At 34.9% G+C, this 14562-nt stretch overlaps 1 protein-coding gene across 5 annotated transcripts in view; it reads left to right on the top strand.

Moving 5' to 3' along the window:
* WDR72 (WD repeat domain 72) overlaps window positions 1-14562 on the top strand; it is a 232477-nt gene that overhangs the window by 152629 nt on the left and 65286 nt on the right. The window lies entirely within an intron of this gene.

Raw genomic sequence — 14562 nt, 5'->3', positions numbered from 1 at the left:
TCTTATAATTCTCAGGTTTCTAAAAAATTTCTAAATTCTGTTATAATCAATAAATACTTCCCAGAACAAAAATTTATATTGTTTATTAAAATGTTTTTAAATGAAGTAATTAAAAATGAAAACAGGATTAACACTATTGGCTTAATGGGATATACATTTTAAGAATACCTTGATAGTAATGGATCCTAAATTTGTTTTCATTTGATACCTTGATAATAGCCATGTGCCTGGTTTCTTTTCCTTTTCTAAAAATAAGAAATGTAGTACAAACTGAAATTAAACTCATTGATAGGTGGACCACTTGATTTTATAACAAATTTTGTCATTGTAACTTCATGATGATAATGTGTATGGTTCATGGATAGCAATTGAATCTCAATTTCTGCTGCAAAATGTTACCTGATTTTTCAGTCCATTCACTGTGGCTTAAAAAAAATAAATAAAAAGCAATTTTTAAAAGTAAAAATATAATTTTCAAACTCACTTAGTAAGCTTTTCTTAACAAATTAATTTATGATCAAATATATATATTTTTTCAGGGAAAACACATTACAAATTTACTTGTTCCAGGTTATTAAAAATTATTAGGTATTTCTTTTAGCTTTCAAAAAGAGATTTTCTTTTTATTCATTTGGGACTCAGAGAAATGGTACCATATTTAAAATGTTAAATCCTAGGACAGGTGTCATTCTTAAAAATATATTACATTTAGTTCTTATTATTTTTATAAGATTACTGACTGGATAGCATTATGTAGTGAGAGAGGATATGTAGCAGAGAGAGGCTTCTTCTGGAAGGCCAAATATCAAAATAGATAGAATATTTCCTAATGCCAAGACAGGCACTGAGGATGGTCAATTCAATAAGCAATTTGATAAAGCTCAATGGCAATTTCAAGTCATTTGTTTGTCTGTTGTCCAGAAATTAGTTTTAATTATCTGATAAATTCACCCAGTTGCAGGAGCTCCTTTTTGATCATATCACATAATTGTAGTTGTATTACACCTTTCAAGCAAGAAGAGAAAAATTCCTTTCTAAATTAATTTTCAGTGAGTGCATGTGGGTTCTTGATTCATTCGGCAAGCACCCACAGGGTCATTAATACATTTCTTCCAACTCCCCAAAGACAGCTAGTATCATTCATCATGTGTTAACTGTCATTATGTGGCATTTATATGTTTTATCCCTAAGTTTGACTGTCTAACTTATCCTTTGGCCCATAGCCCTCTTTTCTTGTTGAGAAATTCATGGCAGGTTACCAAGGTCAAACTTTTGATAAGTTTTGCTGTCACATAGCTTATCCATTATTTGAAGTTTCACTAGATTGGGCCCTGTTCTGTCCCCAACTAATTCTTGGGTATTGGAAATATACTATGGAATTTAGTCTTATTATGACTGAAGACATCTGGAATTTAAGTTAGATAATTAACTATCTTAATATCTAAGATATTATTGATCATTATTGAATGATCCTTTGCCAATGTTAAAAAAAAATTAGAGTTAGTTTGTGATAATTGGTGGATGAAATTTGGAAGTTTTATTTAAAAGAAATAAGACATTACCAAAATGCTGAGCATGTATCTTCTTGGGAAATGGGGTCTGTTGGAAAATACTAACCATAATTGAAATTAATGGAAACATATAACATGCATTGAAGAGGAACATTTCCAAGCAATATTATGTTGGGTATTAACATTCCCTTTCTTTCTCTCTTTTTGGAACAAAACAAAACAAAACAAAACAAAACACCTATGTTTTAAAATATTCAGAGGAACTTAGTCAAATTACAAGAAAAGTTTTGGACCTTTATTATGTGGTATATAATATATTACTTGTTGGAATTTTAAAAATAGGTAAGGAAAAAGCTATTTTATTTATTTCAGATATTCTAATTCAAAGGTTAAGGAAAAGGAAATGATGTAGGAACTACGCACCAGGTGTGATTATTCCTTGAATTTTATAGGCAGATTTACTTTGACCCAGTGTCACCACACCTATCACCAAATATTCTTATGATAAATGATTTATGTTGTTTTATTTTCAGGTCCTTGCTCATTTGTCCTCTGTGAGCTCCCATCCACCTGCCCCCCCCCCCCATTTCTTTTATTCTTTCTTGGTTTTTTGATTTCTTAATGCATCTTATTTGTAAATCATTTGGAAATTAACAGATGATGCCCTTCTTATGAACAGATATTCATAAACTTCTTTTATGCCAAAGTGGGGTATATTGAGTTTATTAGCAGTATAGCAATATGGCAATAATATATTATAAGGAAAAATAGCAACAATTATTGTTTTCTTAATACACTCCAACACTATGCTAAGTACTTTATGAATGTTAACTCACTTTTTCCTTTAATTCTCACTAATTCACATGAACCCTGTCTCTCTTTCCAAGATTTGAGACATTTATGTAAACAGTTTTACATTTTTTTAAGTGTCCATGTTCAGGGAAATGAAGTTTCTGAGTAGCTCTGAAAAGAAACTACTCACTGAAAAAGAGAGATTCCCATGGTGCTTAGGCTTATCTTGAAAAATTACCTCTGTATGTTTTTTGACATATTAATTATGTATCTTTCGCAGACACATTAAAATAAATAGTATTTGTAAAAAAGTCTATCACTATGCCAGCTTTCTTGAATGCCACTGGTGGTGTGTATCTTGTACTTTGAGACATTGTTCATATTATGATCCCACTGTTCAAAACTGGATGAAGTGGGGCTTAAAAGAGTTTATATGCCTTGTCTAGAATCACAAAATAAAAACGGGGAGGCAAACCCAGATATTCTGTTAAACACTGTGTTCTAATCCAGTCAACTGCATTTTCCATACTGGCAGCATGAAGGAAATTTGCTCTAAATCAGCATGGTCTGAAAATTAAATAATTTATTGAATGGTTTTCTTAGATTTTTATTCTCCTCTCATAAATCATACTTTCTATTACCAAAGAAAATGCAGAGTGTTCAATCATTGCCATCTCAGCCCTCATAATAAAGAAAATCACCAGGTTTCTTGAACTATTTGAACATGAGATGCATCTACAAAGCAATGGAAATCAAGTGAAGTGAGAACTGAAGTATAATGTGTGTTTGAACTTTACAATTTTGTATCTTATTTATTTTCAGTGTTTTCACTTGTTATATTTCACAGCATGTATTTTACTTGAGATATTAATATTTGTGTATCAGTATTTTATGGGAGAGTGCTGGATTTTATCTGGGTTTACATTTTATAACAGTTACATTGCTCTCCTCCTTAATCTGTTTAATAGGAATTTGCAGAATTAACACTCACATTTGAAACTAAGATTCATTGCTTTAAAAACAGCAATGGTTTCTATTATTAAAATGCATTTGAAAGTTATTTCCTTTTATTGTTTTTAATGTTATCTGGATCAGTTGAAACAAGTGCTCTAAATTGTTCCATCAAATAAATTGGTTGAAATAGAAATGGAGGCTTTGTAGATAAAACTGCCACTTGGAAATTATTGGCTGAATTTAAATTCATGTTAAACTGTGTGGTTGTGAAAATGATGCATCAAATATGGGTATTGCAAATAATCTTTACTACATGCATCATTTTCAAAGACTTATCTACAAAATTAAATAATGAAAATGTGTTCTTTGTTTAAATAAAACCATGCATTTGTGGTAAATAAAGGTAAATAAATTCAACAGAAAAGTTTTCTAGTCCTGGTGGCCATCAGCAAAAGGACTGGATCAGGACAGGTTTCCTTCTGCCTTTTGAATTTCGCAGAAGGAAATCTGTCTAGTGGTGGAAAGGCTTTGAAATAGAGTTGACTACCTCACAGGGAAACTTTCTTGACTTTCTTTATTTTATTTTATTAAAATTTTTTTTAATATTTATTTTTGAGACAAAGAGACAGAGCGTGAGTGGGGGAGGGGCAGAGAAAGAAGGAGACACAGGCTCCAGGCTCTAAGCTGTCAGCACAGAACCAGATGCCAGGCTTGACCCCACGAACCACAAGATCATGACCTGAGCCAAAGTCTGATGCTCAAACAACTGAGCCACCCAGGCGCCTCTTGACTACCTTTATTAATAGCAAATGCAACTTCCACCCTCTGTGAACTCCCCAGGCTAAGTGAGAAGGCCAAGGCATTCCTCTTTAAGGCTACAGAAGCCATTTAGGATAGGTCTGTGTGATGAGCATAAGCAAGAAGCAGAAATGTAATGGGAGATATATCATTGAAGGCCTTGGGTGTCATAGTAAGGTCTTAGGCTTTCTCTCTGAGAGAGATAGGAAACAATTTGAGCAAACAAAGGACACATATTTTTAATGTTGTCTCCAGTTCAAGGACCAAGGAGAGAAGCAAGGAGACCAGTTGGGAGGCCATTATGATAACCTAGATGATGGCAGCTTGGAACAAATATGGTGGCTTGGATGAAGAAGTGATCAGATTATGAATGTATATTGAAGTGTAACTTACAGTATTTGCTGATGGGTTAGATACAGATGAATAAGATCATGAAAGTCTATACTTAAGTTTTTTTCAAACAAAAAATATTTGATATATGGGTTGACTTGGGTATCCTGACTTGACTCTTATGTCAGGTAGTGCAGTGTCACTCACAAGTGGTATTCCAGGTGTGCTGAAGGAAGAGTGGAAGACCTACTTTACAGAAGGCTGTCCCTACTGTGTTCAGTTTCAAGTGTCCCTGCCTAGATGACCCACAGATTTTATTTTCTAGTATTAACTAAACTAACCCTCAGAAAATGGACAAGAATTTCTTACCAAGAAACCATGGACTGAAGATAATACTGGTAGTGCAAGCTTAAGCAAATAAGATGTAAGTGGCATTGCCAAGTTTATCTTAAGCTCTATCAGGAGGTGTGTGTGTGTGTGTGTGTGTGTGTGTGTGTGTGCTGTGTGTGTGTTAAAGACTTCTTTTTGAAATTTATAGTTTTGTGTATTTCGTATAATACACATAATGTTGATATACTAATAGCATGTATATTATTCATAAACAAGGATATGTATGCATATATAATAAAAAGCATATATATATGCATATATAATATATTTATTTAATATATTAAATAAATGCTTCAGAGATCCTCCTTGTTATTTTCTGCATGAAAGTACCCCAACCATAGCCCTTGGGTGGATTAGGCGAAGAAGGCAGATGTGATAAGCTTTTGCTTATTCAGGGTGGGTAACCTGATATTCCACATGGCACACTGTGCTGTCTCCAAAACTTTGAATAAAGCTTCCATGCATATCTCCTCTGTATCACTCCTCTATGCCTCTATGTACCGATCCAACAGTAAGGGGTGCCACAGTGAATCAATTGAAAATCTCCAGTTGAAGACACAAACTAACATCAGGGTAGCTATGAAGTGTGTCCAAGGCCACAGGAGCCTGCAGGAGCACATCAGAGAGGCCTCAAACCCAGTCTTTGAGGTTTTAAAGGTTTCTTAGAAAAAAAAAAGATGCCTAATCCAAGACCTGAAAGATGAACATGATTTAACCAAGTCAAAAGTTGGAGTGGGAGATGGTAGCTGTTTGCTAAGAGTACTAGAGACACGTATGCCTTTTTCTTCCTCCCAAGAATCATCTGATTAATACATGTGTGAATGAGGAGCCTGGACATCAGAGAGAAACCCACAGGCCTTTAATTTCTGCTTTGGAAAACATCTATGTCCTCTTTGAATCACACTGTGCCAATGCCTTCCTTTTCTAAGTCTCAGCCTTCCAGAATAAGGACAATAATAATGACATGACGAACAACTAACATTAATAGCTTACTGTGTTCTTAGTGCTTCACATACCTTAAATTATCTGATCCAGGCAACAGTTCTGTGGGGAGAGGTAGTATCATTATCCCCATTTTACTGATGAAAAAAATATATAAAGAAGTTAAATATCTTGCCCAAGTTCTCATTACCAGCAAATGACAGAACCAGGAGTCAAAACCAAGCAGTCTGGTTTCAAAATGTAGGCTCTTTGTCCCAATTAACCACAATTCTCCTTCACCGCCTCTAAACTTGGCAAGTATTTACCAAGTGCTTCCTGTAGGACAGTTATAGAGATAGGTATTACCTGGGGTGGGGCAGATATTTGGCAAAACAACATGGGAAGAATCTCATGAAGAAATTCATCAGAAAATACAAAACACCTAATTTCTACTAACCTTTGGGTATGGCACTCTAAGCTATTCCATTAAAGACATACTTAATGCTAAAGACTTTCATTTGGAATATAAATTTACATAAGTTTTAGGGGTTAAAAAACAGAAGGTTTTATATCTGGGAACTAGAAATGCCAACTGGTAAATGCTAGAAAAAAAAATTAGCATATACAGGGACTCCTGGCTGGCTCAGTCAGTAGAACATGCAACTCTTGATCTTGGGGTTGTAGTTCAAGCCCCACGTTGGGTGTAGCGATTACTTAAAAGTAAAATATTAAAAAAAAATTGGCATAAACATACTAGTTGAAAGGGGTATGGGTTGGCAGTTAGGGGAGGAGGAGAAGAGGAAATATAAAATTTCATTTTTATAGATTAATTTGAATTATGTAATAGAAAATCTTACATAAATATCAAGGTATTCATATGTTAGATGAAGATGAATTTATTTGTGATAAGCGATTAAATTATTTAGCACCTAGAATACATTACATACCTTTCAAAAAACATGGTTGTCATTTGGGTTTAATATATGTCCTGTATTATTTTTAGCTTCCTGTAAAATTGATGGAGAAATTTCATCACTTCCCTTTTCTCCCATATAAATTCTTATGAACTTCTCCACTGTGTCTGCCCTCTCTGTATCATCTTAAAGATTGCATTGCCTTAGAAAGACTGATAGAGTTCACTGTTCTTTTTCCAAAAGTAGTTTCATCTTTCACAGAGATTGAGATTGATGATTTTCATCTTGGCATATGAACTAGAGTATTTCATCGTCTTTTTTCCTCATGAGCAATCAGAATGCCAACCTGGCCCGACTGCACAGAGACAGTAGCATCAAGGAATTGACTTAAATATTTCCTTGGTAACAGTTGTGCAGGCACCACTTTATTGATTATTGTCTGCATACCCATTTAAATTTATTGACAAAGAAAAAGTGATCTAGATTCTGTCGCTGAAATCGATGTGTTTTGTACTATTGTTCTCCGGAGCTCAGACTGGTCTCCCAACGCTGACCCCTCAAGGACAGAGGTCGGGTCTATTTATCTTTTTTCCTCCCATCCCCTTGGATGGTCCTTTACCTAGTAGCTGGTAATAAGTATTTATTGAGTGGATAGATAAATGGATGGGCCATGGAAAAGCTTGCACTAAAGATTCAGCCAACTCCTAATTAGTGAGAGAAAGAGGAAACAAGGAAAATCAGCTGATTGCATTTCTTTAGCAGCCAGATATACATAATCTTGAATATTCACTGAAATTGTGTTTTCTAAGCATCATCATCCTAGGACCGTACGTTATACACAGCAGGTTGCAAAAATTTAAAACTAGACACATGAATGGATCTAGTTTGTAACCATCCAGAAATCTTCTCTTTCCTTATGGCTTATTGTTTGGCTCGTCACTAGTCATTTTGTCATGATCTAATTTCAATCATCTGATATTTTTAGAGAGCCCCAAGCCTTGCCTAAAACTTGTCTTCTTATTCCTCATGCTGCTACACCTTCTCCATGAGACTATTTAAGGAACTGCTGCATCAAACACTATTTCCTCAGTATTTGGATTCACAGGCTGGGTTCTGACTTATCTGCCTCTCTCTGGACTTCTGGCTCATTCGTGATCTCTTGTAGCCGGTAGCCCTTATGCTGCTAACTAGGAATTCTATTTACAACCTGCTCAACCGGGTCAGCCTCCTCCCCATTGATTTGATCCCTGAGCCTGGGACTTGGTGTGATATTAGTTCCTCCATCAAATCCAATCCCTTTAGCCAATATGGATGTGCATCCCTAGTTCTAGAAATTTCGGTACAACTAAACTCCTTGAGATAAAAAGCAGGGATTTATTCAGCTTTGTATTCTCAGCAGATAGCACAGTGTCTGGCACATGCCAAGACAATCTGGCTGAAGAATGGTGTCTGAAGAAAAAAAAATTATCCATTCATCTCCACCTGCCATTGGAATATCCCATTCAATAAGAATATCATTGTGACATTCTGGCAGGAGGTTTATTTTCCATTTCAACTCATCAGTGTATCTGTCCAATTTTTAGTCTTGGAACAATTTGAATTAATTTCACACAAAATCTCTCATTTAGTACTTATTATATCTAAAGTTCAATGGAAGGTACTGGAATTTTCAATTACATCACTTTTTACACTTCTTGTATATCCTTCTAAAATAGTGTATATCATCTGGCACTCTAATTGTTTGTTATTTGCTTTCTTTCCCACCTCTCTAAACTCCTTGAGGGCAAAAGTTGGAACTTATTAATCTTGTGCTCCTAGCTGCTAATGTACCACGTGGGGCATGATGGGTGCTCATTAAATGTTTGTTGCCTGAGTGAGCAGATGAATGATAAATGACAGTGGCAGACATGTATTAAAGAACTAGTCTATAAGGCAGAATGGAAGAAATGCTAAACAATATGTTAATGGTCTCTAGGTAGGAAGAGAATGGAAAAGATCATTATAGGGATGATTTTTTTCCTAAAGTGTTAATTCAGAGGCATTTCTTCAAATTTATCTATTCAGTTTAAGAGTAATTTATCTGTCTAGAGAGCCACCAGAAAAAAATAATGCTGACAGATGTTTGAAGGCAAACAAACAAAAAAAACAAGGCAGAGTACTTCATTTTCAATAATAAGCTACAAGAAATGGAGACAGTTCAAAGAAGAGTTGTTACCTTTTTTAAAAAAATCTTTTACCCATTACAGGTGAACATGGGCCTTTTATATCTATTCTGGAACACCTGTCTGCCAGCCAGGCAGCCCTGCTTATCTGGGGGCAACATAAAAGCACTCCCTAGCGATATACGTAAGAGCATGGTAATGGTGGACATTTTTCCAGCCTCCTGTGTTTCTTTTCATCTGAATGAGGTGGGTTTTGGAATCTTAGAAAAAGTTTAAGTATTATGGTTTTCAACTCTCTCAATCCTAGCACAGACTACATAGCCAATAGTATGTGATGCCCCCTTATAAGCCTAAATGAAGTTCTTAAGTAATATGACCGCTCTACAGTTTAAAGGAAAAATCAAAAGAATAAGTAATTTATAATGAAATAATATGGATCTCAGTAGGTAAAAGTTTGGGCATGACCACACTAAAATATATAATAAAAATGCTGGCCTGGACACATCCCATTGCTGTTAATGCAGACTCCCACACACATGTGGTAGTGTTGTCAGTGACGTGGGTGTTCAAATGGATTTTATTGGCAAAGATATGGACAACAGCAGCAGAAAAATTTGGCCACTTCTTATACAGGGTTAAAGGCCTTCTTAAAAATTTGGGGGTATATTAAAACTTTGAAAGGTCTGTGTAAACTAGTTAGATTCTGGGCTCAGGAAATTATACACAGGGCTTTTACTTTCATAAATGTCCATTGGAATATGTGAAAAACATGTGAAATGTCAGGACAATTTTTCACTGTGAAGGACTATCCTGAACACTGCAAGGCATCTGGCATTTCTAGTCCCTGACCACTAAATGCCAGTGTCTCCATAATCATTGGGGAAAACCGGTGTTCCTTGGCCCAGCAGTTTCCAAAGCCTTCCCCCAGGGGGGCAGTACCAACCCTGCTGAGAACTACTGACTTCAGGAAAGGGATTGATTCTTCTACATTCTGAGGCTTTCCTTGTTTCTGCCCCTCCCCTCTTTTATGCACAGAGAGATAAAAATCTAATTAGTAACCTCCAACTAATTCAAGGAGTTCCTTTCTTGGATCTCTCGTGTTTGTTACTTCCTCTGTGTTCCACCCACTGTGTGTATACTTCTGTCATAGCACTTCCCAGGCTATGTAGTAAATTATCTTATTGCAATTGTCTCTTCCATTAGAAAAAGATTTTCTTGTCCTATTTTTTCACTTTTATCTATATGTCCTACAAGCTTAGTTCCAGGCCTGGCATAGAGTCAATTTGTTGGCTGATTAAATGAAAAATGTGTCTTACTAAGCTACTAAGCATACTCCATGAAGTCATCGAAGAAAAATCCAAAATTTTCAATTGAAATTATTTTACAATACAGAATAAAACTGGTTTATCCTAGAATTTAATAATTCGATAAACTGGAAGCACCTGGCTGGCTCAGTCAGTGGAGCATATGACTCTTGATCTCGGGGTCATGAGTTCAAGCCCCATCCATGTTGGGCACAGAGGCTACTTAAAAATTAAAAAAAAAAAAAAAAAAAAAAAAAAAAAACTAAACTAAACTAAATGAACTATTTCCTAATTTGTAAATTGAGAAAACTGGAAATGAGAAAAATGGTTGAAAAAAGATACATAAGTTCATTTAAATGATAAGGAACATAATTCCAAAACCTTGGCTTAGAATATAGTAATTTTTAATGTGTCTCATCCATGCCATTAATACTTAAAGTATATTAAAATTATATTTTGAAATGCTCATATCTCTTGACATATACAAGATATATCCCTTGGTGTCTCTGCACCAAAGTAGGGAATAACCAATTGGATCAGTCCATCCATCCATTCATCAATTTGATCTGTCTCTTTTGAATATGTTATATGATAGGAATTGTGTTTCTCAAGCTATCTACTAGGAATCTGAGCAGACTATGATGCAGTTTCTACTTTCCAAAAGGCAAAGCCCTGTAAACATAGTGAGACCATGATGTGGTGTGAGAAAAGTTCCCATTATTGTGCAAGCATGGAGAGCCGCCAGGTGCCTGAGGATGATTTTTTTGTAGGTTTTGCACAGGAGTAGACATTCACATGTGCTTTGGAGAATAGCAGTGTTGCAGACATGGAGAGATGAACTGCCTAGATCACTCTACTAGAAAGGTCTACTTGTCCAGCTGTGAAGAATGTGGCTAGTTGACAGCTTCCAGCTATTGGCATCTCCAGGATCCATCCCCATTTTGGAACAGACGTGGGACAATGACTGAGGAAGGTAGTGGTACAAGAGCCTAGCTATTTTTAGTCCAAACAGACCTCCTCCAACAGCCAGTCTTTGCTTTGGAGTTTCCACTGGGATGAAGGAGACTTTTGTCAGATCTGCATAGTGAATAGAGAACTCCTTACCCAATTCTGCTTTTGCCTCTCCCCCTTTTTTTTTCTTTCACAAGTCTTAATCTCCAATAAACCTTTTGCATTCCTAACTCCATCTTAACATCTGCTTCTGGAAGGACCCAAGTAACACCATTGAGAAGAAGCTTGGTGGAGGATATCTCAGGCAAAATATTTAACATGAGGACAACACAGAGGAAATGGGGATAAATTTGGTGTTCGCAAGATAACAGGAAATGAGGATGCTCTGGTTTGGATTCGGAAGCTGAGGCACCTAGAATGTAAAGGTTCTGGTATGGGGCTTTTTCCTCAAAGATAAAGGGAAGCATTAAAAATTCTTTTAAGAGGAGAAGTGAGATGTTTTAGTGTAAAGTAGAGAGTGAGTAAAGCAGGAGATAGAAAGAAACCCCGTGTTTCTGTTTAGAATTTTATTTGTAAAGCAGAACTTACTTTTCTTAACTTTTTATTGCCTCTTCATGAAGCTAGGTTACTGAGGTGGAACATGAGTGCTTCATGTCTCACATGGAGAAAGAGGGTATGTTCACATTACAAAGGGAAATTTTGCCTCCCTGCTTTTACACCAAACACTAAATGTCAATCAGGATCATCAGAGTCCAGATCCCATCAGTAACACCTCCTGAGTTGCTATCGTTCTTGTTGCTAATTTAAAGGTATTTATCTTCCTTTATATATGACCATTATCTCAATCTCCACCCTCCTTAAATCAGTTCTTATTTTTTTCCCAATTTTTATGCATTAAAATTTGGTCTGATTTCTCATCTCTTTTGGATGCATTTGTATCATTACCATTTATTGACAAGTTTGGGTTTCACCATCCATTTTTTTTTCATGTATGTGGATTTATGTAGACATTATTGACCTCCTTTTCTACAAACATCCTTAACTAAAACATTAAGTAAGACCAGGCTTATTAAGTGTTTGCTATTAGACAGTTTCCAGGAATAGGATGTGTTATTTCTCTTTACCATTTAAAAACTCTTGATTTAATGAATAGAATTTTAGCAAAGCAAGGTAACTTTGAAATGTGCTTTTCCATGTGTTTATATTAATATCCAATGAATAATTTCAAAGGTTAAGCTTCATGATCCATCTCTTCAAGCCATCTACTTAAGTCTAGAGTCATTACATCACCTGCTTCCCTTACACCATTGATTTATGTTTCTTTCAAACTGCTGAGATTGGGAAGTATCATTTATTTTTTATATGACATACCCTGCACTATGAAACAGTGTTTCAGAAGGTAATGGCAAAATACCTGTAACACAGTACAGCACGGCCTACTCACACCTGTGTGAATCAGTAACATACCTGTTAACATTTGTCTGTTCTTGTAATACCGGAAGGGAATAGAAAGTTTTAATTGTCCTTTTTTTCTGTAGTAAAGATGTCAGGGGAATCTATGTAATAGTACAACTCAGATAACATAAGGTGTCTGTGTTTAATATTGAGAGATACAAAGGAGTTTTTGGAATTTTCTTAGGGATCACACATTTCAAGCTCTCTAAATTAGCTAAAGTCTATTTACATTGTACTGTGAATAAATGGCCATTTCAGGACCCCCCAAATATCTATTTGAACATTATTTTTAGAAACAAAAAAAATTAGCTGGATTATTTTCAAACTATTAGCATGATTTTCCTAGACTTAAATAACACCTTACGTTTTTCAAAAGGTTTTGGCATGTATTTTTATTTCTCTTAGCAGATGTCAAATGAGGTGAGCCTTTGACCATTTCAGTGAGAGGAAAACCAGAGCATGACAGACTTAAGTACCTTTGCTATGTTGTTATGACTCATTAGAAAACAGCCTTAGACCAGATCACATTCTCCAATTTGCACATCTCAGATTCTTCTCTATAAATCGTACTACATCATGGGTCATCATGTGGAAATGGAATTTATAAAAGAGTAAGCTCATTTATTTATGAAAATTGATATGTTTCCCTCTAGCTTATTAATTCAGGCCTTTCCCTAGGAGAACATTACCATTTTTATATTTCCAATGGCTCATTTTAGAGGAAAATATATTGCACATTTTAAAAAATGAGTTAAATTATTTCTACTGTTAATGGTAATCTACTGTTATGATATTCATATTATAAAAGCCAACTATTAGTCAAAAATATAGTTTGATGAATGTAGTATATTTATAAATTAAAGATAGTCATTTCATTTCTTCCATAGTAAATTTGCTTTAAATATTAGTTTATTATATATGTTTACTTGTATTACAAATATTTCCAGTAAGCAAACACAAATCATTTTTATATTTAGCATTTAAGATGTATCTTAACTTGACCATTAAATCATCTATTAAATATTCAATTAAAGTGGGTTTTGATCCATTTTTAAAAATTAGTGGTCAGGTATTCGGGGAAACAAGCTTGCAAGATATTTCTAAAACACAATTCACTTCATTTCTTGTTCTGTGTATTTTGTCAGAGAACGCCTTAATGTAACAGAAATCAGATTTGGTGTGTATTTTTACACCAAATCAAATTGTGCAGGCGCCACCCTCAGCTTTCTCCAAAACATTATAAAGGATAAGATTCCACCATAATATAGCTTAAGAAAGCGGTAGCGCCCTGGATGAAGTCCATACGTGAAAAGGGGAAGCTACAGGAGTATGTTTTCCTGGAAAACCATGTGTCTTATAACACCATTACAGACTGGACTTAAAAGTTTACTTAGCTGAGTTCTGTCTTCTTCTGGAATCTGTATGTAAGGGATGTATGGTTTCTGTAGTTATTCTGTAGGCATAAATCATACGTATAAAAGGCACTGAAAAAATGTAAAAATGAAACTGATATAATAGTGACTAATGGTATAAAGCACTTAGATGCTCCAGTTATAACTATATGAAGAGGGTGAAGGCATCATAAGTCATCTTATTTATTACAACTGGCAGGTTTCCCTTCCTCGTGGTATTGCCTGTAGTCTCATTTTCCCTGTCTCCTCCATGCCCAATCTTCATTTTCCCAAATTTACAAGCCATAATTATACATTTTAGTGTTTTTAATATATTCTTTTAATGTACAGCAGAAATTCAAAATTATTCATTCATTTTATCAAATCAGATATGAAAAAGTCAATTAAAACTCCATAGGCTTTTTCTAGTATGAACTGCTTTTTTAAAACACAATTTCCAAAATATTCCATTTTTGATTCCTGGAGAAAGAGAAAATACGCTCTCCCCATATACATAGTTGTTGAAATATCACAGAGTTACTACAAGGTAATTTCTACACTATAAAGAAAATTATATTCTTTTGATCTTTATATGCAATTATCTGTAATTAAAACTTGGCAAAATATTAGAAAAATAAAGCCAAGCTTCACTAATAAGCTTCTATCTCCTATGTAAAGCATGAACATAT

This window comes from Puma concolor, chromosome B3 (genome assembly GCF_028749965.1).
Source record: "Puma concolor isolate L17-30 chromosome B3, mPumCon1.1.hap2, whole genome shotgun sequence".
Taxonomy (NCBI): Eukaryota; Metazoa; Chordata; class Mammalia; order Carnivora; family Felidae; genus Puma; species Puma concolor.
This window is presented reverse-complemented; position numbering and strand designations above follow the sequence as displayed.